At 40.6% G+C, this 26,181-nt stretch overlaps 1 protein-coding gene across 3 annotated transcripts in view; it reads right to left on the reverse strand.

The window, feature by feature from the left end:
- Positions 1-26,181, reverse strand: part of nlgn3a (neuroligin 3a) — a 775,439-nt gene that overhangs the window by 437,226 nt on the left and 312,032 nt on the right. The gene's annotated exons all lie outside the window — the stretch shown is intronic.

The following is a 26,181-nucleotide window of genomic DNA, read 5'->3' on the forward strand; positions in this document are numbered from 1 at the left end:
GTACCCTCAATCATCAGGAGATTTTAATGGGAGCATTCGCATACCATGGTTTATATAGGGCACAGAGTGGGTGGGTACAGGCTGGCGTAGGGGCGTGGTGATTGGCTCATGTGTTACCTAGGAGGTGTTTCCGTCTATGGCGGCATGCTGTTACAATTTCGCTGCGCTTGTTGAGGGATGACAGGTCTGGACGGTAAATAATAAACAGTTTCTCTTTCAAGCATAGGTTGCACACCTTACAATAGTGGTAATAAAAGATGCAAGATATATATATATATATATATATATATATATATATATATATATATATATATATATATATATATATATATATATATATATATAAATCAAATAAATACTTGAATTTCAGTGTTCATTTATTCACACACATACACACACATAACACTCATCTACTCATTGTTGAGTTAAGGGTTGAATTGTCCATCCTAGTTCTATTCTCTGTCACTATTTTTCTAACCATGCTGAACACCCTCTCTGATGATGCATTGCTGTGTGGCACGCACAAAAGTGATTTCATCAAATGCACTAGAGTCTGGAATCTTCCATCTCTCCCTAGCATGGCCCAAAACCGGTCTATCTTTGCTTCCTGAGGAAGATCTTCACTGCCAAGCACTTGGTAGTCCACTACTTCTTCCCGGAGGCTATCCAGGTCCAATCGCAGCTGCGGCTTGGAACTTACAAGCGTATTTCTTCATCTTACTCGTCGTCGGCGTCGCCACGGCTGTATCTTCCTCGTTCTTCTGCTTCGTCTCCTTGTTGTGTGCGCAGTTGTGTACTGCACTCTCTAAAAGCCCTAGGTGTTATTGTCACATATGCATGTACAGTAGATGGCAGTAGTGTCCTGTTTAAGAGTGTCACAACATTGCTGTTTACGGCAGACGAACTGCTTTACGGTAGACGAAAACGTGACTGCTGTTGTTGTGTGTTGTTGCCGCGCTGGGAGGACGTTAATGAAACTGCCTAACAATAAACCCACATAAGAAACCAAGAACTCGCCCTCCATCATTCTACAGTTATAACGTGATTGGGCAGGCACGCTGTTTATATTGTGGGAAAGCGGACGTGAAAACAGGCGGTCGACACGTCACTCAGGTCCCATGGAGCTGGAGGGGGCGTGGCCTCCAGCTCCGCCTGAATTTCGGGAGATTTTCGGGAGAAAATTTGTCCCGGGAGGTTTTCGGGAGAGGCGCTGAATTTCGGGAGTCTCCCGGAAAATCCGGGAGGGTTGGCAAGTATGCTTTATTGATCCACAAGGGAAATTGTTCCACACAGTAGCTCAGTTACAAAGGATGGAAAGGGTAATGCAGGTAAAAAGTAGACTAAAAATGCACCTCAGTAGCAATAAAAAATATAACATGTACCGTATTTTCCGGACTATAAGTCGCAGTTTTTTTCATAGTTTGGCCGGGGGTGCGACTTATACTCGTATATTCTCTAACTTTTTTCCAATCATTTTGGAACTTGCAAGCGTATTTCTTCTTCTTACTCGTCGTTGCCATGTCTCTTCTTCGTTCTTCTGTTTCGTCTCCTCCTTGTTGTGCGCTGAGCTCCAAAAGCCGTGGATGTTATTGTAGCGTCCCGGAAGAGTTAGTGCTGCAAGGGATTCTGGGTATTTGTTCTGTTGTGTTTATGTTGTGTAACAAAAATGAGTGGTATTTTATTTGAACTAAGAAAAATTATCTGCCAATAGAACAAGGAAATTTGGCTTGTCAAGACTTTCCAAAACAAGTAAAATTAGCTAACCTCAATGAACCCAAAAATACCTTAAAATAAGTATATTCTCACTAATAACAAGTGCACTTTTCTTGGTAGAAAAAAAAGAGACCTTTTTGCTCAATATGTTGAAAAATATTCTTAAATGAAGTAAATGCTAGTGCCATTATCTTGACATAATGATATGCACTCGGCATCATGATTTTTTTTTTCATGCTTGAAGTAAGAAATTATTACTTTAAAAAAGTAGTTTTATACTTGTGAGTGTTGATGACACAACAGTTGATATTCTATTTTCAAGCATGTTTTACTCAATATAGGTCATCAAATCTCAGCAACAAGCTGTAATATCTTACTGAGATCATTTAGGACCAAAACATTTAAAACAAGTAAAACACTCTAACATAAAATCTGCTTAGTGAGAAGAATTATCTTATCAGACAGAAAATAAGCAAATATCACCCTTATTTGAGATATTTCATCTTACTTAGATTTCAGTTTTTGCAGTGTACCCCTTCCCTTTTGAGCTTTTCTGAATGAAATTAAATTCTTTTTTCCAATCATTTTGGAACTGGCAAGCGTATTTCTTCTTCTTACTCGTCGTTGCCATGTCTCTTCTTCGTTCTTCTGTTTCGTCTCCTTCTTGTTGTGTGTGCAGTTGTGCACTGAGCTCCGAAAGCCGTAGATGTTATTGTGGCGTCCCGGGAAGAGCTAGTGCTGCAAGGGATTCTGGGTATTTGTTCTGTTGTGTTTATGTTGTGTTACGATGCGGATGTTCTCCCCAAATGTGTGTGTCATTCTTGTTTGGTGTGGGTTCACAGTGTGGCGCTTATTAGTAACAGTGTCAAAGTTGTTTATACGGCCACCCTCAGTGTGACCTGTATGGCTGTTGACCAAGTACCGTATTTTTCGGACTATAAGTCGCCGTTTTTTTCATAGTTTGGCCGGGGGTGCGACTTATACTCAGGAGCGACTTATGTGTGAAATTATTAACACATTGCCGTAAAACATCAAATAATATTATTTAGCTCATTCACGTAAGAGACTAGACGTATAAGATTTCATGGGATTTAGCGATTAGGAGTGACAGATTGTTTGGTAAACGTATAGCATGTTCTATATGTTATAGTTATTTGAATGACTCTTACCATAATATGTTACGTTAACATACCAGGCACGTTCTCACTTGGTTATTTATGCCTCATATAACAAACACTTATTCAGCCTATTGTTCACTATTCTTTATTTATTTTAAATTGCCTTTCAAATGTCTATTCTTGGTGTTGGGTTTTAACGAATACATTTCCCCAAAAAATGCGACCAGTGCGACTTATATATGTTTTTTTTTCCTTCTTTATTATGCAATTTCGGCCGGAGCGACTTATACTCCGAAAAGTACGGTATGTAATATTTACATATTATATATACAGTATATGATATATACTGATATATTATATTATTATATTTTATTTTTATATAATAATAACATGCGTACATTCATGATTAATGCAATATTTTTTGCGTTTAATCACATGAGTTAACTCGTTATTTTTGACAGCCTTAAAAAAAAACTATCACTATCGCAAATGCACATTCTTAGACGTTTTACTTATACTTAGACAAACTTTATTGATCCACAAGGGAAATTGTTCAACAAAGTAGCTCAGTTTCAAAGGATGGAAAGGGTAAGGATGGAAAAGGATAATGGTGGGTGCCATGATTGGGTATAAAAGTTCAAAGGCCAGCATCTGTGATGGTATGGGGGTGTATTAGTGCCCAAGACATGGGTAACTTACACATCTGTGAAGGCACCATTAATGCTGAAAGGTACATACAGGTTTTGGAGCAACATATGTTGCCATCCAAGCAACGTTACCAAGGACGCCCCTGCTTATTTCAGCAAATCAATGCCAAGCCACGTGTTACAACAACGTGGCTTCGTAGTAAAAGAGTGCGGGTACTAGACTGGCCTGCCTGTAGTCCAGACCTGTCTCCCATTGAAAATGTGTGGCGCATTATGAAGCCTAAAATACCACAACGGAGACCCCCGGACTGTTGAACAACTTAAGCTGTACATCAAGCAAGAATGGGAAAGAATTCCACCTGAAAAGCTTCAAAAATTGGTCCCCTCAGTTCCCAAGCGTTTACTGAGTGTTGTTAAAAGGAAAGGCCATGTAACACAGTGGTAAAAATGCCCATGTACCAACTCTTTTGCAATGTGCTGCTGCTATTAAATTGTAAGTTAATGATTATTTGCGGAAAACAAAATTAAGTTTCTCAGTTCGAACATTAAATATCTTGTTTTTGCAGTCTATTCAATTGAATATAAGTTGAAAATAATTAGTAAATCACTGAATTCTGTTTTTATTTACGATTTACAGAACGTGCCAACTTCTCTGGTTTTGGGTTTTGTATTTCAAGATTGCTGATTCCCTCATATCGCTGTGAATCAAAAAAAAAAAAGATTCAGCCTCAGACAGATCATAAAGTTATTGTCATGTCTGTGTAATCATGTTTTGTTTAGTTATAGGACTCTTTAGTTTCTGTCTTTTCACTCCCTTGTCTTGTTTCCATGATTACCCCATTAGTTTCACCTGTTCCACGTTTGGACTCATTGTGCACTCTTGATTGTCACCATAGCAACCCATTAGTTTTCCCCTGTCACGTCACGCACCTGTTTCACGTCTTGAGTCACGCACCTGTTTTCGTTAATCATGTCTGTAGTATTTAAGTTCAGTGTTTTTCAGTTTGTCTTTCTGACGACCTCACCACATTTATGCTCTGTCCATGCCTGATACTTCTTTCCATGTCGACTCCTCAAGCAACTATTTTTGTCCAAGCCAAGTAAGTTTTGTTCCATGTTTATAGTCTTTTTGGTTTCAAAGTTTGTTCTCCGCCATTGTGCGTGTTTTTCGTTTGTACTTTTTTGCTATAGTCTTTTGGTTTCATAGTTTATTCTCCGCCACTGCGCGCGCTTTCATTTATTCCTTTTTTTTAATAATAATAAATAAATCATGTACCTTCATTCCCGTCTCGCCCGTGCCAACTTTCCGTTGCATCCCGGAAAAGCAAACACCCAAGACCAAGTCTTGACAGTTATCATGCAAAACCCAGCGTCCAGCCTAGCCCGGACATAGAGCCTCAGAGAAGCTCGGCTCTCTATCCGTTTGTTTGCCCGTTTAGCCAATCAGGTTCTGACTTTCTTGCGCTGAGCCTCCACGCGCTAAAGTTAGAGCTTCAATAGAGATTTACAGGCAGCGTCCGTGCTGCTGCTGAGGGGAGAAGGATCTGTCTGAGAGCACAAACTCACAAAACAGCAGATTAATGCTCAACAAACTCATGAATTTAAGAGCAATCTAGCACACTTTTAATGCAGATCTAAGTCCACTCATTTCAAATTTAACAATGCAATCACCACTGCTGCAGTGTTAAGGGCTTAAAGCAGCTATTGGGTAAACAACATCAGCATGTTTGTTTATTTTTGTCATTTGTATCTGTGTATCCACATACAGTCGTGGTCAAAAGTTCACATACACTTGTAAAGAAAATAATGTCATGGCTGTCTTGAGTTTCCAAGAATTTCTACAACTCTTGGTTTTTTTTTGTGATAGAGTGATTGGAGCACATACTTGTTGGTCACAAAAAACATTCATGAAGTTTGGTTCTTTTATGAATTTATTATGGGTCTACTGGAAATGTGACCAAGAATAGAATATATCTTAATTGCCATTGTATCAGTGACGTGCGGTGAGGTTGATGAGGCACTGACTTCATCACAGTCAGATTTACAAACATATGAACCCTAAAGAGTATCTTATTCACCATTTGATTGGCAGCAGTTAACGGGTTATGTTTAAAAGCTCATACCAGCATTCTTCCCTGCTTGGCACTCAGCATCAAGGGTTGGAATTGGGGGTTAAATCACCAAAAATTATTCCCGGGCGCGTCGCCGCTGCTGCCCACTGCTCCCCTCACCTCCCAGGGGGTGATCAAGGGGATGGGTCAAATGCAGAGGACACATTTCATTACACCTAGTGTGTGTGTGACAATCATTGGTACTTTAACTTAACTTTAACTTTACACATACAAACTGTAGCACACAAAAAAGCACATTTAATAAAAAAAACGTTATTATGGTTTTACCTTTACTTATAAAATAAATCCATGAGCCGCTATTGTGCTGGATTAATGCAATCCCTGACGAGAGTGTTATATCAACTAAAGCCCTCACTTAAACTTTCCACGTGCAAGATTGAATCTATTTAAAAAAGTGTAACCGAGGGGTTTATAAATGTCGCCTATACTGTATGAAACTACAAAATAACAAACACGGAGGCTCCAGTTTACACGAGGACCACTTTATTTACCTTCTTTCAAAAACTTCCGCTCCACTCCAACGTGTCGTCACTTCCGCTCTTAGCGCCTCCAAAATAAGAGCTCAAGGCATATACTGTATAACAGCGCATAACAGGAACTTAACATCACAAAGAGGAAAGCCCATAAAAATAGGTTACAAAAGTTATTTAATAAGAAGCCAAAAAGTGCAAAAACAATAATGTTTGTGTTGGAGGAGTTGTGAATTAGGTACACCTGCAATCTGCAGGTGTACCTAATGTTGTGGCCCTGCAGTCATTCACAACTCCTCCAACACGAACATTATTGTTTTTGCACTTTTTGGCTTTTTATGAAATAACTTTTTTAAATAGATTCAATCTTGCACGTGGAAAGTTTAAGTGTGGGCTTTAGTTGATATAACACTCCCGTCAGGGGTTGCCGTGCATTCTACGGCGGGGGTGCAGGAGGCGAGTCTCAGCCAGTGCGTCTTTTGCAGCCGTTTTATGATCGCTCAGCACAAGAAATACGTTACACACATACAGTTGTTGACAAAATACACTGTACATTATATACCTCAGCTAACTAAAGTATGGAAATGTATAATATAATTCATATAGCAATACAGTCTCACTGCACAGCAGGCCAGCAGTTAGCCGAGTCATTGCGCAATCCATGTTGAGGCACTGAGTGACGTGCCTCAACTGGCTGCTGATCACCGCACCGTCTCTTCTCAGTATTTGAACGGCAAATGTGAAAATTCAGCGATTTTAAATAAAAAATAATCTAAAACGGGTGAAGTTAAATGGAAAATAACTTTATAGTATAATCACTGGATACATATGACAATTTAATAAAAAAAAAATATTTTTCCATATTTTTTCTTTCCATGATGGCAGGTGAGGCCCCGCCTCACCTGCCTCTAGTGACTGCATGTCACTGCATTGTACATTGTACAATGAAATTGCAAGCAAACTTATTTAGTGCAAAATCATAACAATGACATATGAATAATGACCACATAACTTTCCTCCAGAAGGTCTTATCTTTGTCCATGTGATGTCAGATTAAACAAAAATTGAGCCACAATACCCAGCAATATGTTTGGAAGAGAAAAGGTGAGGCCTTTAAAGGGGAACATTATCACCAGACCTATGTAAGCGTCAATATATACCTTGATGTTGCAGAAAAAAGACCATATATTTTTTTAACCGATTTCCGAACTCTAAATGGGTGAATTTTGGCGAATTAAACGCCTTTCTAATATTCGCTCTCGGGAAGCAATCCGCCATTTCCTCAAACACCGAGTCAAATCAGCTCTGTTATTTTCCGCTTTTTCGACTGTTTTCCGTACCTTGGAGACATCATGCCTCGTCGGTGTGTTGTCGGAGGGTGTAACAACACCAACAGGGACGGATTCAAGTTGCACCAGTGGCCCAAAGATGCGAAAGTGGCAAGAAATTGGACGTTTGTTCCGCACACTTTACCGACGAAAGCTATGCTACGACAGAGATGGCAAGAATGTGTGGATATCCTGCGACACTCAAAGCAGATGCATTTCCAACGATAAAGTCAAAGAAATCTGCCGCCAGACCCCCATTGAATCTGCCGGAGTGTGTGAGCAATTCAGGGACAAAGGACCTCGGTAGCACGGCAAGCAATGGCGGCAGTTTGTTCCCGCAGACGAGCGAGCTAAACCCACCGTCCCCTATGCCACCGAAGATGATCAAGAGAAGAATATCGACCCTAGCTTCCCTGGCCTGCTGACATCAACTCCAAAACTGGACAGATCAGCTTTCAGGAAAAGAGAGCGGATGAGGGTATGTCTACCAAATATATTAATTGATGAAAATTGGGCTGTCTGCTCTCTCAAAGTGCATGTTGTTGCCAAATGTATTCCATATGCTGTAAACCTAGTTCATAGTTGTTCGTTTCCTTTAATGCCAAACAAACACATACCAATCGTCGGTTAGAAGGCGATCGCCGAATTCGTCCTCGCTTTCTCCCGTGTCGCTGGCTGTCGTGTCGTTTTCGTCGGTTTCGCTTGCATACGGTTCAAACCGATATGGCTCAATAGCTTCAGTTTCTTCTTCAATTTCGTTTTCGCTACCTGCCTCCACACTACAACCATCCGTTTCAATACATGCGTAATCTGTTGAATCGCTTAAGCCGCTGAAATCCGAGTCTGAATCCGAGCTAATGTCGCTATAGCTTGCTGTTCTATGCGCCATGTTTGTTTGTGTTGGCTTCACTATGTGACGTCACAGGAAAATGGACGGGTGGTTAAAATCAGGCACTTTGAAGCTTTTTTTAGGGATATTGCGTGATGGGTAAAATTTTGAAAAAAACTTCGAAAAATAAAATAAGCCACTGGGAACTGATTTTTAATGGTTTTAACCCTTCTGAAATTGTGATAATGTTCCCCTTTAATCCCAGGAACACCACACCTACCGTCAAGCATGGTGGTGGTAGCATTATGCTCTGGGTCTGTTTTGCTGCCAATGGAACTGGTGCTTTACAGAGAGTAAATGGGACAATGAAAAAGGAGGATTACCTCCAAATTCTTCAGGACAACCTAAAATCATCAGCCCGGAGGTTGGGTCTTGGGCGCAGTTGGGTGTGTTCCAACAGGACAATGACCCCAAACACACGTCAAAAGTGGTAAAGGAATGGCTAAATCAGGCTAGAATTAAGGTTGTAGAATGGCCTTCCCAAAGTCCTGACTTGTGGACAATGCTGAAGAAACAAGTCCATGTCAGAATACCAACAAAATTAGCTGAACTGCACCAATTTTGTCAAAAGGAGTGGTCTAAAATTCAAGCAGAAGCTTGTGGATGGCTACCAAAAAAAACTGATATAAGAAATAATAAGTCGTAGTACATGTTGTTTTCCGATGAAAATCTGTCAATTAGCGGTGAAACTCCATTACTTTTACTGACTCGATATCTTATTGGAGTCACTCCTCACAAAGTACAAGAGCAGAAACTTGCCCATGCTCAACAAGATGCCTTAATGAGTCGGTGAAACTCGAGTTTTTCATTGAGTTTACCCGCCAGACAGCAAAACAAAAAAAGTGTTGACATGACAGGAAGGGGAAAAAGGAGAGCTAAATTGAGGCTGGGGGGACTTAGCCAGGGGGGTTAATACATTTACACAAATGCAGTTGCAGTAACACGACTATTGACATGTTTCTTGGTTTAATTTTTTTAAATTTAACTATGTGTACCAAGGGTGGGTAAGCAAACACGCTACCGTGGAAGAGTGCCCGTGAATTCAGTAAAAAAAAAAAAAAAAAAAAAAAAACTTTGTGTCAATTATCTTGTATGTAGAAGCATGTCAAACCAAGTACCGTATTTTCCGCACTATTAGCTGCACCTAAAAACCACAAATTTACTCAAAAGCTGACAGTGCGGCTTATAACCCGGTGCGCTTTATATATGGATTAATATTAAGATTCATTTTCATAAAGTTTCGGTCTCGCAACTACGGTAAACAGCCGCCATCTTTTTTCCCCGTAGAAGAGGAAGTGCTTCTTCTTCTACGCAAGCAACCGCCAAGGTAAGCACCCGCCCCCATAGAACAGGAAGCGCTTCTTCTTCTACTGTAAGCAACCACCCGCCCGCGTAGAAGAAGAAGAAGCGCGTGGATATTACGTTTCATTTCCTTTGTGTGTTTACATCTGTAAAGACCACAAAATGGCTCCTACTAAGCGACAGGTTTCCGGTTCATGAAAAGACGCAATCTCTCCATCCGCACACGGACTACTATTTCACAGCAACTGCCTAAAGACTTTCAAGAAAAGCTGGCTACTTTCCGTGCATATTGTGCGGCTTATAACCCGGTGCGCTTTATATATGGATTAATATTATGATTCATTTTCATAAAGTTTCGGTCTCGCAACTACGGTAAACAGCCGCCATCTTTTTTCCCCGTAGAAGAGGAAGTGCTTCTTCTTCTACGCAAGCAACCGCCAAGGTAAGCACCCGCCCCCATAGAACAGGAAGCGCTTCTTATTCTACTGTAAGCAACCACCCGCCCGCGTAGAAGAAGAAGAAGCGCGTGGATATTACGTTTCATTTCCTTTGTGTGTTTACATCTGTAAAGACCACAAAATGGCTCCTACTAAGCGACAGGTTTCCGGTTCATGAAAAGACGCAATCTCTCCATCCGCACACGGACTACTATTTCACAGCAACTGCCTAAAGACTTTCAAGAAAAGCTGGCTACTTTCCGTGCATATTGTAAAAACAAGATAGCTGAAAAAAAGATCCGGCCAGAGAACATTATCAACATGGACGAGGTTCCACTGACTTTTGATATTCCTGTGAACCGCACTGTGGATACAACGGGAGCACGTACGGTGAATATTCGCACCACAGGGAATGAGAAGTCATCCTTCACCGTGGTTCTAGCTTGCCATGCTAATGGCCAGAAACTTCCACCCATGGTGATATTCAAAAGGAAGACCTTGCCAAAAGAGACCTTTCCAGCCGGCGTCATCATAAAAGCTAACTCGAAGGGATGGATGGATGAAGAAAAGATGAGCGAGTGGTTAAGGTAAGTTTACGCGAAGAGGCCGGGTGGCTTTTTTCACGCAGCTCCGTCCATGTTGATATACGACTCCATGCGCGCCCACATCACGCTGGTTTTTAATATATTATTAAAGTTTGACTGACCTATCTGACTGTTTTTTTGACATTCCTTTAGCGCAGTTAGATGCGGCTTATAACACGGGGCGGCTTATAGGTGGACAAAGTTTTGAAATATGCCGTTCATTGAAGGCGCGGCTTATAACCCAGGGCGGCTTATGGTGCGGAAAATACGGTAAGTGTGTGAAATGGAAACAAAGCATAGAACGGTTCACCATTTGTTTCCAAAAATAATATTTAAATATGTTCCATTACTGTTTCATCCGTTGCTGTATTTCAATTCTAGGGTTGCTCTAGATCAGGCGTGTCAAAGTCCATTTCACTGAGGGCCACATCGCAGTTATGTCTGCCATCAGAGGGCCGCTTGTAACAGCAAATAATATATGAATTTGCCAATGATCATTATAGATATACTTTCATGTACCAAAAAAATAATAATGTAGATTTTACTGTAAAAAATGGCAAGTTGGTCACCAGAATTTTACTGTTAAATATACAGTGTTTTTTTTTTTTTTTTTTAACATATTAAGGTACATTGAAAAATAGTACCACTGTTTTTAACAGGGAAAAAAAGGCAGCTTAAACGTCAAAATTGTTATGTGAAATTTGCTGTGTGTTTGTTTACAACATCCATCCATCCATCCATCCATCTTCTTCCGCTTATCCGAGGTCGGGTCGCGGGGGCAGCAGCCTAAGCAGGGAAGCCCAGACTTCCCTCTCCCCAGCCACTTTGTCCAGCTCTTCCTGTGGGACCCCGAGGAGTTCCCAGGCCAGCCGGGAGACATAGTCTTCCCAACGTGTCCTGGGTCTTCCCCGTGGCCTCCTACTGGTCGGACGTGCCCTAAACACCTCCCGAGGGAGGCGATCGGGTGGCATCCTGACCAGATGCCCGAACCACCTCATCTGGCTCCTCTCGATGTGGAGGAGCAGCGGCTTTACTTTGAGCTCCCCCCGGATGACAGAGCTTCTCACCCTATCTCTAAGGGAGAGCCCTGGCACCCGGCGGAGGAAACTCATTTCGGCCGCTTGTACCCGTGATCTTGTCCTTTCGGTCATAACCCAAAGCTCATGACCATAGGTGAGGATGGGAACGTAGATCGACCGGTAAATTGAGAGCTTTGCCTTCCGGCTCAGCTCCTTCTTCACCACAACGGATCGATACAGCGTCCGCATTACTGAAGACGCCGCACCGATCCGCCTGTCGATCTCACGATCCACTCTTCCCTCACTCGTGAACAAGACTCCGAGGTACTTGAACTCCTCCACTTGGGGCAAGATCTCCTCCCCAACCCGGAGATGGCATCCCACCCTTTTACGGGCGAGAACCATGGACTCGGACTTGGAGGTGCTGATTGTCATCCCAGTCGCTTCACACTCAGCTGCGAACTGATCCAGCGAGAGCTGGAGATCCTGGCCAGATGAAGCAATCAGGACCACATCATCTGCAAAAAGCAGAGACCTAATCCTGCAGCCACCAAACCAGATCCCCTCAACGCCTTGACTGCGCCTAGAAAATTCTGTCCATAAAAGTTATGAACAGAATCGGTGACAAAGAGCAGCCTTGGCGGAGTCCAACCCTCACTGGAAACGTGTCCGACTTACTACCGGCAATGCGTACCAAGCTCTGACACTGATCATACAGGGAGCGGACCGCCAAAATCAGACAGTCCGATACCCCATACTCTCTGAGCACTCCCCTGTTTACAACATATTAGAGTAAATAGAAAAACAGTACCAGTGTTTTTTTTATTTAACAGTGTACAATTTGATGGATGACTTGCTTTAAAACCATAAGTCTCGCAAATACTTACCATATTTTTCGGACTATAAGGCACACTTAAAGGCCTACTGAAACCCACTACTACCGACCACACAGTCTGATAGTTTATACATCAATGATGAAATCTTAACATTGCAACACTTGCCAATACTGCTTACTTAAGTGCAATTTTAAATTTTGCGCGAAATATCCAGCTGAAAACGTCTCGGTATGATGACGTCAGCGCGTGACGTCACGGATTGTGGAGGACATTTTAGGACAGCATGGTGGCCAGCTGTTAAGTCGTCTGTTTTCATCGCAAAATTCCACAGTATTCTGGACATCTGTGTTGGTGAATCTTTTTCAATTTGTTCAATGTACAATGGAGACAGCAAAGAAGAAAGCTGTAGGTGGGAAGCGGTGTATTGCGGCCGACTGCAGCAACACAAACACGGCCGGTGTTTCATCGTTTACATTCCCGGAAGATGACAGTCAAGCTTTACCATTGGCCTGTGGAGAACTGGGACAACAGAGACTCTTACCAGGAGGACTTTGAGTTGGATGCGCAGACGCGGTACCGTGAGTACGCATGCAGCTGCGGCTTCCAAACATTTGATCGCTTGCCCGTACGTGCGTGCCGCTATGTGCATGTCACGTACGTAACTTTGGGGACTTTGGGGAAATATATGTGCTGTATGAACTTTGGGGAGGTGAACGGTACTTTGGGCTGTGGAATTGAATGTGTTGTGCAGGTGTTTGAGTTGTATTGGCGGGTTATATGGACGGGAGGGGGGAGGTGTTTGTTATGCGGGATTAATTTGTGGCATATTAAATATAAGCCTGGTTGTGTTGTGGCTAATAGAGTATATATATGTCTTGTGTTTATTTACTGTTTTAGTCATTCCCAGCTGAATATCAGGTCCCACCCGCCTCTCACAGCATCTTCCCTATCTGAATCGCTCCCACTGCCCTCTAGTCCTTCACTCTCACTTTCCTCATTCACAAATCTTTCATTCTCGCTCAAATTAATGGGGAAATCGTCGCTTTCTCGGTCCGAATCGCTCTCGCTGCTGGTGGCCATGATTGTAAACAATGTGCGGATGTGAGGAGCTCCACAACCTGTGACGTCACGCGCATATTGTCTGCTACTTCCGGTACAGGCAAGGCTTTTTTATCAGCGACCAAAAGTTGCGAACGTTATCGTCGATGTTCTCTACTAAATCCTTTCAGCAAAAATATGGCAATATCGCGAAATGATCAAGTATGACACATAGAATGGACCTGCTGTCCCCGTTTAAATAAGTAGGCCTTTAAGCTTTGCAAGGGGGCCAATGTGAAGTGAAGTATTGTATTTATATAGCGCTTTTCTCTAGTGACTCAAAGCGCTTTTACATAGTGAAAACCAATATCTAAGTTACATTTAAACCAGTGTGGGTGGCACTGGGAGCAGGTGGGTAAAGTGTCTTGCCCAAGGACACAACGGCATTGACTAGGATGGCGGAAGCGGGGATCGAACCTGGAACCCTCAAGTTGCCGGCACGGCCACTCTACCAACTGAGCTATACTGCCCCAATGTGCTGTGTATTGTCTTCCATATTAAGTTGCTTGGTTCTGCAGCCTGTCACTACTGCCCATTTGGGCATGTAATATTTGCTACTACCACCAAGATCTGCACCCGCGGTGGCTCCACCAAATTACCTGGACAAACTGCTGGAAATGTTTTGCCTGAGACAATTTTGGAATTTTGAGTCATTCAGAATAGAATAGAATAGAATACATCTTTATTGTCATTGTACATTGTACAACGAAATAGCAAGCAAACTAAATTAGTGCCAATTCATTATGACCAGTGTTGGGACTAACGCGTTACTGTAGCGGCGTTACTTTCGGCGGTAAATAGTAATCTAACGCGTTATTTTTTATATTCTCTAGCTCAGCTACTATTACTACATGATGCGTTACTGCGTTATTTTACGTTATTTTTTATGTAGTACCAGCTAGAAACTGCGAAGATCTGAGTGTGTTTTATTGGAGCGCTGCGGAAGAGGCGACGGAGAAGAGGCGCGCTCTTTGTAGTGTATGTGTGTGTGTGGGAGGGGGCATGTCTGTGTTTACTAACAAGACGTCATGGCGAAGCCCGAAGCCGAGTTTCTTAACATGGAGATATTCTCACTACTTTTCTTTTGTGGACCACAAAGAAAAGAACATTTTAGTTAAATGTAAGTTGTGTCTTGGATCAAAGATCCTATCCTAGCAATTCAAAGCTGCTGAAACAGCTACAAAAGCAACATGCTTCAACGAAGCTAGTAAAGAGAGACACACTTCACCTCTTAAGCAACAGCGGCTGGATTTTAACGAGGCACTGCTAGCCAGGACAACATTGATAGAGCCATTGCAGCACTGAATGTACACACACTCTGTCAATTCTCTTATATACTCTTTCATTCTAGACTTCTAGAGTGAAATGTATAGACTATAAAGAGGGATGCTCGTGGGCCAGGCCAATCTTTCCTTTTCTCTAAACTAAAACTGGTGAAATGTGTTGAGCGTTCTGAGCTTCAGACATGATTTTATTTCAAAATTCCTTGAGAGAAAAAAATGCCTGTTTAGGCTTTGTGTATGTAGTGTGTGCCTTCCTTGCTTTATAGCTATGTTGTTATTATGCTGTTTGTTACTTATGTATGTTATGTTGCAGCTATTTAAAATATCCATCCATCCATCCATCTTCTTCCGCTTATCCGAGGTCGGGTTGCGGGGGCAGCAGCTTAAGCAGGGAAGCCCAGACTTCCCTCTCCCCAGCCACTTCGTCCAGCTCTTCCTGTGGGACCCCGAGGCGTTCCCAGGCCAGCCGGGAGACATAGTCTTCCCAACGTGTCCTGGGTCTTCCCCGCGGCCTCCTACCGGTGGGACGTGCCCTAAACACCTCCCTAGGGAGGCGTTCAGGTGGCATCCTGACCAGATGCCCGAACCACCTCATCTGGCTCCTCTCGATGTGGAGGAGCAGCGGCTTTACTTTGAGCTCCTCCCGGATGACAGAGCTTCTCACCCTATCTCTAAGGGAGAGCCCCGCCACCCGGCGGAGGAAACTCATTTCGGCCGCTTGTACCCGTGATCTTGTCCTTTCGGTCATAACCCAAAGCTCATGACCATAGGTGAGGATGGGAACGTAGATCGACCGGTAAATTGAGAGCTTTGCCTTCCGGCTCAGCTCCTTCTTCACCACAACGGATCGATACAGCGTCCGCATTACTGAAGACGCCGCACCGATCCGCCTGTCGATCTCACGATCCACTCTTCCCCCACTCGTGAACAAGACTCCGAGGTACTTGAACTCCTCCACTTGGGGCAAGATCTCCTCCCCAACCCGGAGATGGCACTCCACCCTTTTCCGGGCGAGAACCATGGACTCGGACTTGGAGGTGCTGATTCTCATCCCAGTCGCTTCACACTCGGCTGCGAACCGATCCAGTGAGAGCTGAAGATCCTGGCCAGATGAAGCCATCAGGACCACATTATCTGCAAAAAGCAGAGACCTAATCCTGCAGCCACCAAACCAGATCCCCTCAACGCCTTGACTGCGCCTAGAAATTCTGTCCATAAAAGTTATGAACAGAATCGGTGACAAAGGGCAGCCTTGGCGGAGTCCAACCCTCACTGGAAACGTGTCCGACTTGTCCTATTTAAAATAGTTTTGTCAATTTGTTCTGGCCTGAAACAAGGCTAAAAGGGCATTAAAAGGGGGCCTTGAAAAAAAATCAAAAAATACAAAAATAAAAGTAACTAAATAGTTACTTTTCACAGTAACGCATTACTTTTTGGTGTAAGTAACTGAGTTAGCAACTGAGTTACTTTTGAAATAAAGTAACTAGTAACTGTAACTAGTTACTGGTTTTCAGTAACTAACCCAAGACTGATTATGACACATAAAAAACATAAGAACATGGTACTCAGACAGTGTACATAAAAAAAAAAAAAACTAATAATATTGATGATGGATTAATCCACAGTACAGTGGTCATTTTGACATAAATAGGCGTATATCTAATCTCAGTGGCCTAGTGGTTAGAGTGTCCGCCCTGAGATCGGTAGGTTGTGAGTTCAAACCCCGGCCGAGTCATACCAAAGACTATAAAAATGGGACCCATTACCTCCCTGCTTGGCACTCAGCATCAAGGGTTGGAATTGGGGGTTAAATCACCAAAATGATTCCCGGGCGCGGCCACCGCTGCTGCCCACTGCTCCCCTCACCTCCCAGGGGGTGATCAAGGGTGATGGGTCAAATGCAGAGAATAATCTCGCCACACCTAGTGTGTGTGTGACAATCATTGGTACTTTAACTTTAACTTTTTATAAGCATAGACAACCACTGATACACGTTTTATCAGCGAGTGGTAACACAACACAAAGTGGAAATATGTTCAACAGGAGCTGCTGTTGGCCACAACTCATGCAAGTCACTCCACACGACAGACTGTTAACCATTGGCGTTGTTAGGCTTATTTTAGGGGGGCTCAAGCCCTCCCTAAATATTTTGGTGTTTTTTTGTTTGTTTTTTACAAATAAATGCCGACATATTCATTATAAAGTGGCCCAAATATGAGTTTAAATAAATAATCATATAACCTGTTATTATTCACTCAGTTTCCCCTCACTTCGTAGCGTAAGGTAGAGAGCCCCTTTGGTGCGTCGGTATCCAATCCATTCCACTTGTTCATATAGAAAATGCCCACATCACTCAAATTCCAGCCCGCATTTTCTCTGCGACCTTGCTTGCGGTCCTGCGGTTGTACGAAGCACATCCTTTACAATGAGTGAAGCTGCACAAAACCCTGTGTGTGCAATTGTAAATCATTTATTTTTTTAAGTTTTGTGTTTCTTGTAGAATCTATATAAAGTAATATACATAAGCCTATTGTTAAAATAATGAAAAAAAAACATAATTAAATATATTTGTTTTATTGTATTGTTACATTAATAGCTGTTTTATTATTATAGGATGGCGTGTTAAACATTTAATAGGATTTTCAGAGGGAGGAAAAACCAAGACATTTAATATAAAATGTAAAATGAATAAATACATAAAAAGAAAAAGAAAATATATGGTTAAAAGCCATCGTCCCGGGGAGCATTTCATTTCGTCCCGTGCATTTAAAAAAAATAATAATAATAACAATGAATAATTGTAACATTCGCTCGCATCCTGTGCATCTCCTGGGGGCAAAGTCCCCCCCCTGTCCTTAAAAGCTAGTGACGCCCCTGCTGTTAACCATGAACGAACACAGCCCACTTCACTCTCGCTTATTGATGTCACATGTCACTCAACAGGCAGCACTTTCTTAAAAGCACACACTCAAAGTCAGATATTACGTGACACTCTAACATGATTAAAAACATCTCTCAATAGCACATGGCAGATATTTGAAGGTTTTTTTTTTTTTTTTCAAAAATGTAACGCAAAAAGTACTTAACCTGTAAACAAATTGAATTTATAAAAGAGTAATTCCATTATTAATTCAATTTTTTGTATTTTGAGAGAGTAACTATTCGCCTTAACGCAGTGGTGTGCCGTCAGGGCCAGCAAGGCCTTCTCTGCTGGCCTAACATAGCCAGAAATCATGATCATAATTAAAGATAAAAGTATTTTGTTTATTTACTTTCCCTAAATATCTAAAATTATTCATATTCTCTTCATGTCATATTGCATTTCTTCCAGTGCTTTTGTTTTTAGTTTAGACTTTGTATCCAATCAGAATTCAGCTAGCTCAGGGGTCGGCAACCCGCGACTTAACACAACATAAACACAACAGAAAAAAAAACCTAGAATCCCATGCAGCCCTGACTCTTCCGGGCTACATTATACACCCCTGCTACCACCAAACTCCGCCCCCACCCCAAGCCTGCTCCCTCACACATCAACCCCCCCCCCCCCCTATCTGTGCGTCGGTTGAGGTGGGCGGGGTTTGGTAGCGGGGGTGTATAATGTAGCCCGGAAGAGTTAGGGCTGCATGGGATTCTGGGTATTTGTCCTGTTGTGTTTATGTTGTGTTACGGTGCAGATGTTCTCCCGAAATGTGTTTGTCATTCTTGTTTGGTGTGGGTTCACAGTGTGGCGCATTATTAGTAAGAGTGTTAAAAGTTTTTTTTATACCGCGACCGTCAGTGTAACCTGTGTGGTTGTTGAGTAAGTATGCCTTGCTGTCACCTACGTGAGCAAGCGGAAGCCCCATTCAACATGTGGCTGATCAGGCACGCTAATTGTAGTGGGCACTATATGCTGTACCATCACGGCACGCATGACGCTGACAACCGCTATTCATTTAAAACCCGCGTGCCGCACCAGCTTAAAAATTCTATAAAAAGGTGTGGGCATCGTGTCTGAGACCCCTAATTTATACATAGTAGTGATGGGTTGATGAGGCGTCATGAAGCGTTTTGACACATTGTAAAACTGTATTGATACTGTGTCGATACTGTGTCACTAAATACTGACATCTGCTGGACATTAAAAATCCCTACAGGCAACCTATGGACCGACTCAACTGACACTGATTTGATGCCCTAGTACAGGGGTCACCAACCTTTTTGAAACCAAAAACTACTTCTTGGGTACTGATTAATGCGAAGGGCTACCAGTTTGATACACACTTAAATAAATAAATATATTGTCATTTGTAAGTTACACATAAGTGTGATTTAAACAAGAATAGCTAAATAAATACATTTTTGTATATATAAAAAAATGGGTATTTCTGTCTGTCATTCCGTCGTACATTTTTTTTCCCTTTTACAGAAGGTTTTTTGTAGAGAATAAATGATGAAAAAAAACACTTAATTGAACGGTTTAAAAGAGGAGAAAACACGAAAAAAATTAAAATACAATTTTGAAACATAGTGTATCTTCAATTTCGACTCTTTAAAATTCAAAATTCTACCGACAAAAAGAAGAGAAAAACTAGCTAATTTGAATCTTTTTGAAAAAATTAAAAAAAGAATTTATGGGACATCATTAGTAATTTTTCCTGATTAAGATTCATTTTAGAATTTTGATATGTTTTAAATTGGTTAAAATCCAATCTGCACTTTGTTAGAATATTTAACAAATTGGACCAAGTTATATTTCTAACAAAGACAAATCATTATTTCTTCTAGATTTTCCAGAACAAAAATTTTAAAAGAAATTCAAAATACTTTGAAATAAGATTTAAATTTGATTCTACAGATTTTCTAGATTTGCCAGAATAATTTTTTTGAATTTTAATCATAGTAAGTTTGAAGAAATATTTCACAAATATTCTTCGTCGAAAAACCACAAGCTAAAATATTTATTATTCTTTACAATAATAAAACATTTTTTTTACTTGAACATTGATTTAAATTGTCAGGAAAGAAGGGGAAGAAATTTAAAAGGTAAAAAGGTATATTTGTTTAAAAATCCTAAAATCATTTTTAAGGTTGTATTTTTTCTCTAAAATTGTATTTCTAAAAATAATAAGAAGCAAAGTAAAAAATAAATGAATTTATTTAAACAAGTGAAGACCCATCCATCCATCCATTTCCTACCGCTTAATCCAAATGAAGACCAAGTCTTTAAAATATTTTCTTGGATTTTCAAATTCTATTTGAGTTTTGTCTCTTTTAGAATTAAAAATGTCAAGCAAAGCGAGACCAGCTTGCTAGTAAATAAATACAATTTAAAAAAAATAGAGGCAGCTCACTGGTAAGTGCTGCTCTTTGAGCTATTTTTAGAACAGGCTGATCTGGTCCTTGCGGGCTACCTGGTGACCGCGGGCACCGCGTCGGTGACCCCTGCCCTAGTATATACAATAATATAAACCAAGTCATTGTATTTCATTTAGGATTATTTCATATCTTCATTTAAATAAAAATATATTTTTATCTTTTTTAGATACAGTCAATAAATAATGTGAACATGTATCATAACATGGAAATCTAAGAGAACGTGTTGTGGATGATTGTGGACTGGGATTTGTTTTAATGTAATTTTTTTACACATTTTTATAAAAAAAAAAAAAAGTTTTTCCGATGTATTACATTTTAGACGATTTCTCTTAGTTATTATTTCTCCGGCTGTAGAAAAGAGCCGCTCACAGGGCACAGAGGAGGCGACACAGTTCGCGTATCGGTCACGTGACCAAAACAGCTCATGATCGGTCAAGTGACTTTCTAAAAGCGGTACGCGCACCGACACAGGGTTTTGCTCTATGAGCTCGACGCATGCGCCGATGCATCGGTGTTGCCGGACCCATCACTAATACATAGCACAAAGCAAAAAAAAAAACTTTGTATGCAGTGTTATTTCATTTAAAATTTCAAAAAATTGTGCGGCTCCCATTGTTTTCTATAATTTGTGAAACTGGTCAAAATGGCTCTTTGACTGGTAAAGGTTGCCGACCCCTGAGCTAGCTTATGTTGCCATGCTGTACCAAATCTGCCCGGGGCCTTTGCACTGTCAGTGAACAGACACATACAGTTGATAGATAATTGTGATAGCCAATCAGATCACGAGTTGTTGTCAGTAAGGCCTTCGAGCTGGCCTAACGCTGTGATTGGATACTCACTTGGGTGTCCCAAGTGAGTATCCAATCACAAGTTGCAAAAACAGGAAGTTTTACGAGCCATAGAAAGCCACATAAAACTCACCGGTACAATAACTGTATTTATATTATTCACCTGTGAATAATGCTGTATAATTTGTATTATTCACAGGTGAATAATGCTGTATAATAGACTGTATTTAGAGTGTTTTACTTGTTTTAAGGGTTTTGGTCCTAAATGATCTCAGTAAGATATTACAGATTCTTGCTGAGATTTTATGACCTATATTGAGTAAAACATGCTTGAAACTAGAATATCAACTGATGCAAAGCTGTGTCATCAACACTCACAATTATAAAACAACTTTTTTAAAGTAATAATTTCTTACTTCAAGCATGAGAAAAAAATTTCATGATGCCGAGCGCATATCGTTATGTCAAGATAATGGCACTAGCATTTAATTCATTTAAGAATATTTTCCAACATATTGCGCAAAAAGGTCTCTTTTTTTTCTACCAAGAAAAGTGCACTTGTTATTAGTGAGAATTTTCAGTTTGGCCAACAAAAATAAAGAGGAGTGACCCCTCTCACATCGAATACACAATCTTCACAGCCTTCGTTCAGTTCGATGAGATGACAAAACATTTGAGCTAGTATTGATGTTATTTGAACACTGATACAGTTTGCAGTTAAATAAAGGACGAGTGAACATCCCGGTCAACAAAGTAAAGACGTTATAAACAAGTTGTGGCAACGTTCACGACACATCGCCTGCTGCAAAACATCAAATAGTTCTCTCCTTCGCTGTATACTTTTAGTGTGGGGACAAGTGTCTCCAATATTGTTCACACCGGTCTCCATCTAAACACAGCAGTGCGCTCTTCAACACACGACGGGATGCGAGGGAAAATGACGTTAAACCAAGCGCTTGGCTCTGTTTACTCCGAGGGGAAATCTCCCGAGCAAAGTCCGTGTCTTACATGAGAATATCAAGTGTTGCAAAGCTGTGTCATCAACACTCACAAGTATAAAACAACTTTTTTAAAGTAATAATTTCTTACTTCAAGCATGAGAAAAAAATGTCATGATGCCGAGCGCATATCGTTATGTCAAGATAATGGCACTAGCATTTAATTCATTTAAGAATATTTTCCAACATATTGCGCAAAAAGGTCTCTTTTTTTTCTCCCAAGAAAAGTGCACTTGTTATTAGTGAGAATTTTCAGTTTGGCCAACAAAAATAAAGAGGAGTGACCCCTCTCACATCGAATACACAATCTTCACAGCCTTCGTTCAGTTCGATGAGATGACAAAACATTTTAGCTAGTATTGATGTTATTTGAACACTGATACAGTTTGCAGTTAAATAAAGGACGAGTGAACATCCCGGTCAACAAAGTAAAGACGTTATGAACAAGTTGTGGCAACGTTCACGACACATCGCCTGCTGCAAAACATCAAATAGTTCTCTCCTTCGCTGTATACTTTTAGTGTGGGGACAAGTGTCTCCAATATTGTCCACACCGGTCTCCATCTAAACACAGCAGTGCGCTCTTCAACACACGACGGGATGCGAGGGAAAATGACGTTAAACTAAGCGCTTGGCTCTGTTTACTCGGAGGGGAAATCTCCCGAGCAAAGTCCGTGTCTTACATGAGAATATCAAGTGTTGCAAAGCTGTGTCATCAACACTCACAATTATAAAACTACTTTTTTAAAGTAATAATTTCTTACTTCAAGCATGAGAAAAAAATGTCATGATGCCGAGCGCATATCGTTATGTCAAGATAATGGCACTAGCATTTACTTCATTTAAGAATATTTTCCAACGTATTGAGCAAAAAGGTCTCTTTTTTTTCTACCAAGAAAAGTGCACTTGTTATTAGTGAGAATTTTCAGTTTGGCCAACAAAAATAAAGAGGAGTGACCCCTCTCACATCGAATACACAATCTTCACAGCCTTCGTTCAGTTCGATGAGATGACAAAACATTTGAGCTAGTATTGATGTTATTTGAACACTGATACAGTTTGCAGTTAAATAAAGGACGAGTGAACATCCCGGTCAACAAAGTAAAGACGTTATAAACAAGTTGTGGCAACGTTCACGACACATCGCCTGCTGCAAAACATCAAATAGTTCTCTCCTTCGCTGTATACTTTTAGTGTGGGGACAAGTGTCTCCAATATTGTCCACACCGGTCTCCATCTAAACACAGCAGTGCGCTCTTCAACACACGACGGGATGCGAGGGAAAATGACGTTAAACCAAGCGCTTGGCTCTGTTTACTCGGAGGGGAAATCTCCCGAGCAAAGTCCGTGTCTTACATGAGAATATCAAGTGTTGCAAAGCTGTGTCATCAACACTCACAAGTATAAAACTACTTTTTTAAAGTAATAATTTCTTACTTCAAGCATGAGAAAATAATGTCATGATGCCGAGTGCATATCATTATGTCAAGATAATGGCACTAGCATTTACTTCATTTAAGAATATTTTTCAACATATTGAGCAAAAAGGTCTCTTTTTTTTTTTCTACCAAGAAAAGTGCACTTGTTATTAGTGAGAATATACTTATTTTAAGGTATTTTGGGGTTCATTGAGGTTAGCTAATTAGGGCCCGCCATGTCCCATTGCAAAAGGACTCCCACAGGGAGTCCTTATGCAATGGGACATAAGGACCTATTGAATTTCTAAGGTTTTATTATTATTATCATTATTATTATTATTATTCTTCCGCAGCTTTGCGCACTACTTTGACCCCCTTAACATGCTTCAAAACTCACCAAATTGTACACACACATCAGTAATATACGTCAAAACTTTTTATCAAAGAACCAAACTTCAAAACTCAAAATTGCGCTCTAGCGCCCCCTAGGAAAAAAAAAAACTAGACTGCTTGTAACTCCCACTAGGAAGGTCGGAAAAATATGATACAAAATCCTCTATGTAGGTCTGACTTAGACCTTGTTCTCATAATTGTATGTCTTCGGGCTAAAATCAACAGGAAGTTGGCAATTCCCCCTTCAAGACAAAAAAGTACTAAAAACAGTCACTTTTGCCTCTTTGAGCTGTAATTTGACCCCCTTAACATGCTTCAAAACTCACCAAACTTTACACACACATCAGGACTGGCTAAAACTGTGATCTAATGAAAAAACCTAACCCCAAATCTAAAAGTTGTGCTCTACAGCAATTTTTTAATAAAACGGACAAAAAACTGCTCCTCGGAAGAAAAAAACTACAAAACTGCCTGTAACTCCCACTGGGAAGGTCGGAGAGACATGAAACGAAAACCTCTCCGTAGGTCTCACTTACACCTACATTTCATACATTGACAACCCCCAGCAAAAATATACAGGAAGTTTGCTATTCCCCCTTCAACACAACATTTTTGTAAAAACCTGTCACCTTTCTTCAAACATTATCTCCTCTGAGCGCGTTTGTTGTTTCGCCTTCAAACTAACACAGGAGAGAGCTTGAACCCTTCTGATTAAAAGTTGGTGAAAGAGTTGTGATACCTGCTCCGGTTTTGATTTTATGACCCTTCAAAGACCCGCTGCACTGATGCTCCTGCGGTGCTGTTTTTTTAAGATGGCTGCTCAAAAGCAGGAAGCACCAGCATGCCCACACAATGCAGACAAGGTAGGTACACTAGACAAAAGTATTGGGACAATTCGGACTAAAAGTAGACAAAAGTATTGGGACACTTATGACGAAAACTAAACAAAAGTATTGGGACACTTACAACTAGCACCTGCCAAATCCGCGGGCCCGTCCAACGCTGCTTGCAGCTTTAATTTTACTTGTTTTGGAAAGTCTTGACCAGCCGAATTTTCTTGTTCTATTGGCAGATAATTTTGCTTAGTTCAAATAAAATACCCCTCATTTTTGGAATTTTTTTTCTTGTTTTTGAACACTGACTTTTTGCAGTGCACCTCCCGGGGACCTCTCTAACGTTTACACTAAAAAAGAAGAAAAAAGTCAAATTTTTGTGGCTTATATTACTTAAACATTTTTATTTATTTATTTATTTTTTTTTTTTGATGTTTTGACGACATTTAATCAGTGTTGGGTTCTTTTTTTTTATTTTTTTTTTATTTTTATTAATCAGTCCAATAAAATAATACACAATAATACCATAATAATACAATTCCAATTCCAAAACCAACAACATTCAGAATAGCAATCGACAGAGCAATTGAGAGGACACACAGACATGACACAAAACAATCCGAAAGTAGTCAAACAAAAATTAATAATATCAACAACAGTATCAATATTAATAAGAATTCCAAAAAAAAAAAAAAATAATAAAAAAAAAAAAAAATAAATAAAAAAAAAATAAGAATTCCAACATAACAGTGATTAGAAATCCCTCATTTACATTATCATCACAGCCATTTATCAAAAATAAAATATTTTTTTTTTTTTTTTTAAATGAACAATGGTGTCACAGTGGCTTACACTTGCATCGCATCTCATGTGTCCAATAATTTCCACAAAGATAAAATACGTCATATTTTAGGTTTATTCAACAGTTAAAACAAATGTAAATAATGCATCCCATATTCCAATATATAACTCATTATTATCTAAACTAAATGCAGTTTTGACGTTCAACATGACGTGTCATAACAAGTGGTCGAAAATCATATACAGTATATACCATGGGTGTCAAACTCTGGCCCGGGGGCCAAATTTGGCCCGCCGTTTAATTTCACTTGGCCCTTGAGGCGATATCAAATTAACACTAGAGCTGGCCCACCGATTATATTCAGCGGCTGTAACACCGCATTCACCGCTAATTCTTATACTTGCTAACCCTCCTGGGAGACTCTCAAACCCCGCCCGCCTCAACCGACGCACGGGGGGGGGTGGGGGATTTGGTGGTAGCGGGGGTGTATGTTGCAGCCCGGAAGAGTTAGGGCTGCATGGGATTCTGGGTATTTGTTTTGTTGTGTTTATGTTGTGTTACGGTGCGGATGTTCTTTCTTTCTTTCTTTAGTTTATTTCGAACATGAACACACTTACATTATAATACATCACACAATTTCATATCATTTCATTTTACATCATGCCCGAAAAGGAGTAGGAAGAAGCAAAGGTTATTTAATTCTACCCCTTTCCCACTTCAAAGCGTTTACAAATC

The sequence above is a fragment of the Nerophis lumbriciformis genome, linkage group LG35, assembly GCF_033978685.3.
Source record: "Nerophis lumbriciformis linkage group LG35, RoL_Nlum_v2.1, whole genome shotgun sequence".
In the NCBI taxonomy this organism is placed as follows: domain Eukaryota; kingdom Metazoa; phylum Chordata; class Actinopteri; order Syngnathiformes; family Syngnathidae; genus Nerophis; species Nerophis lumbriciformis.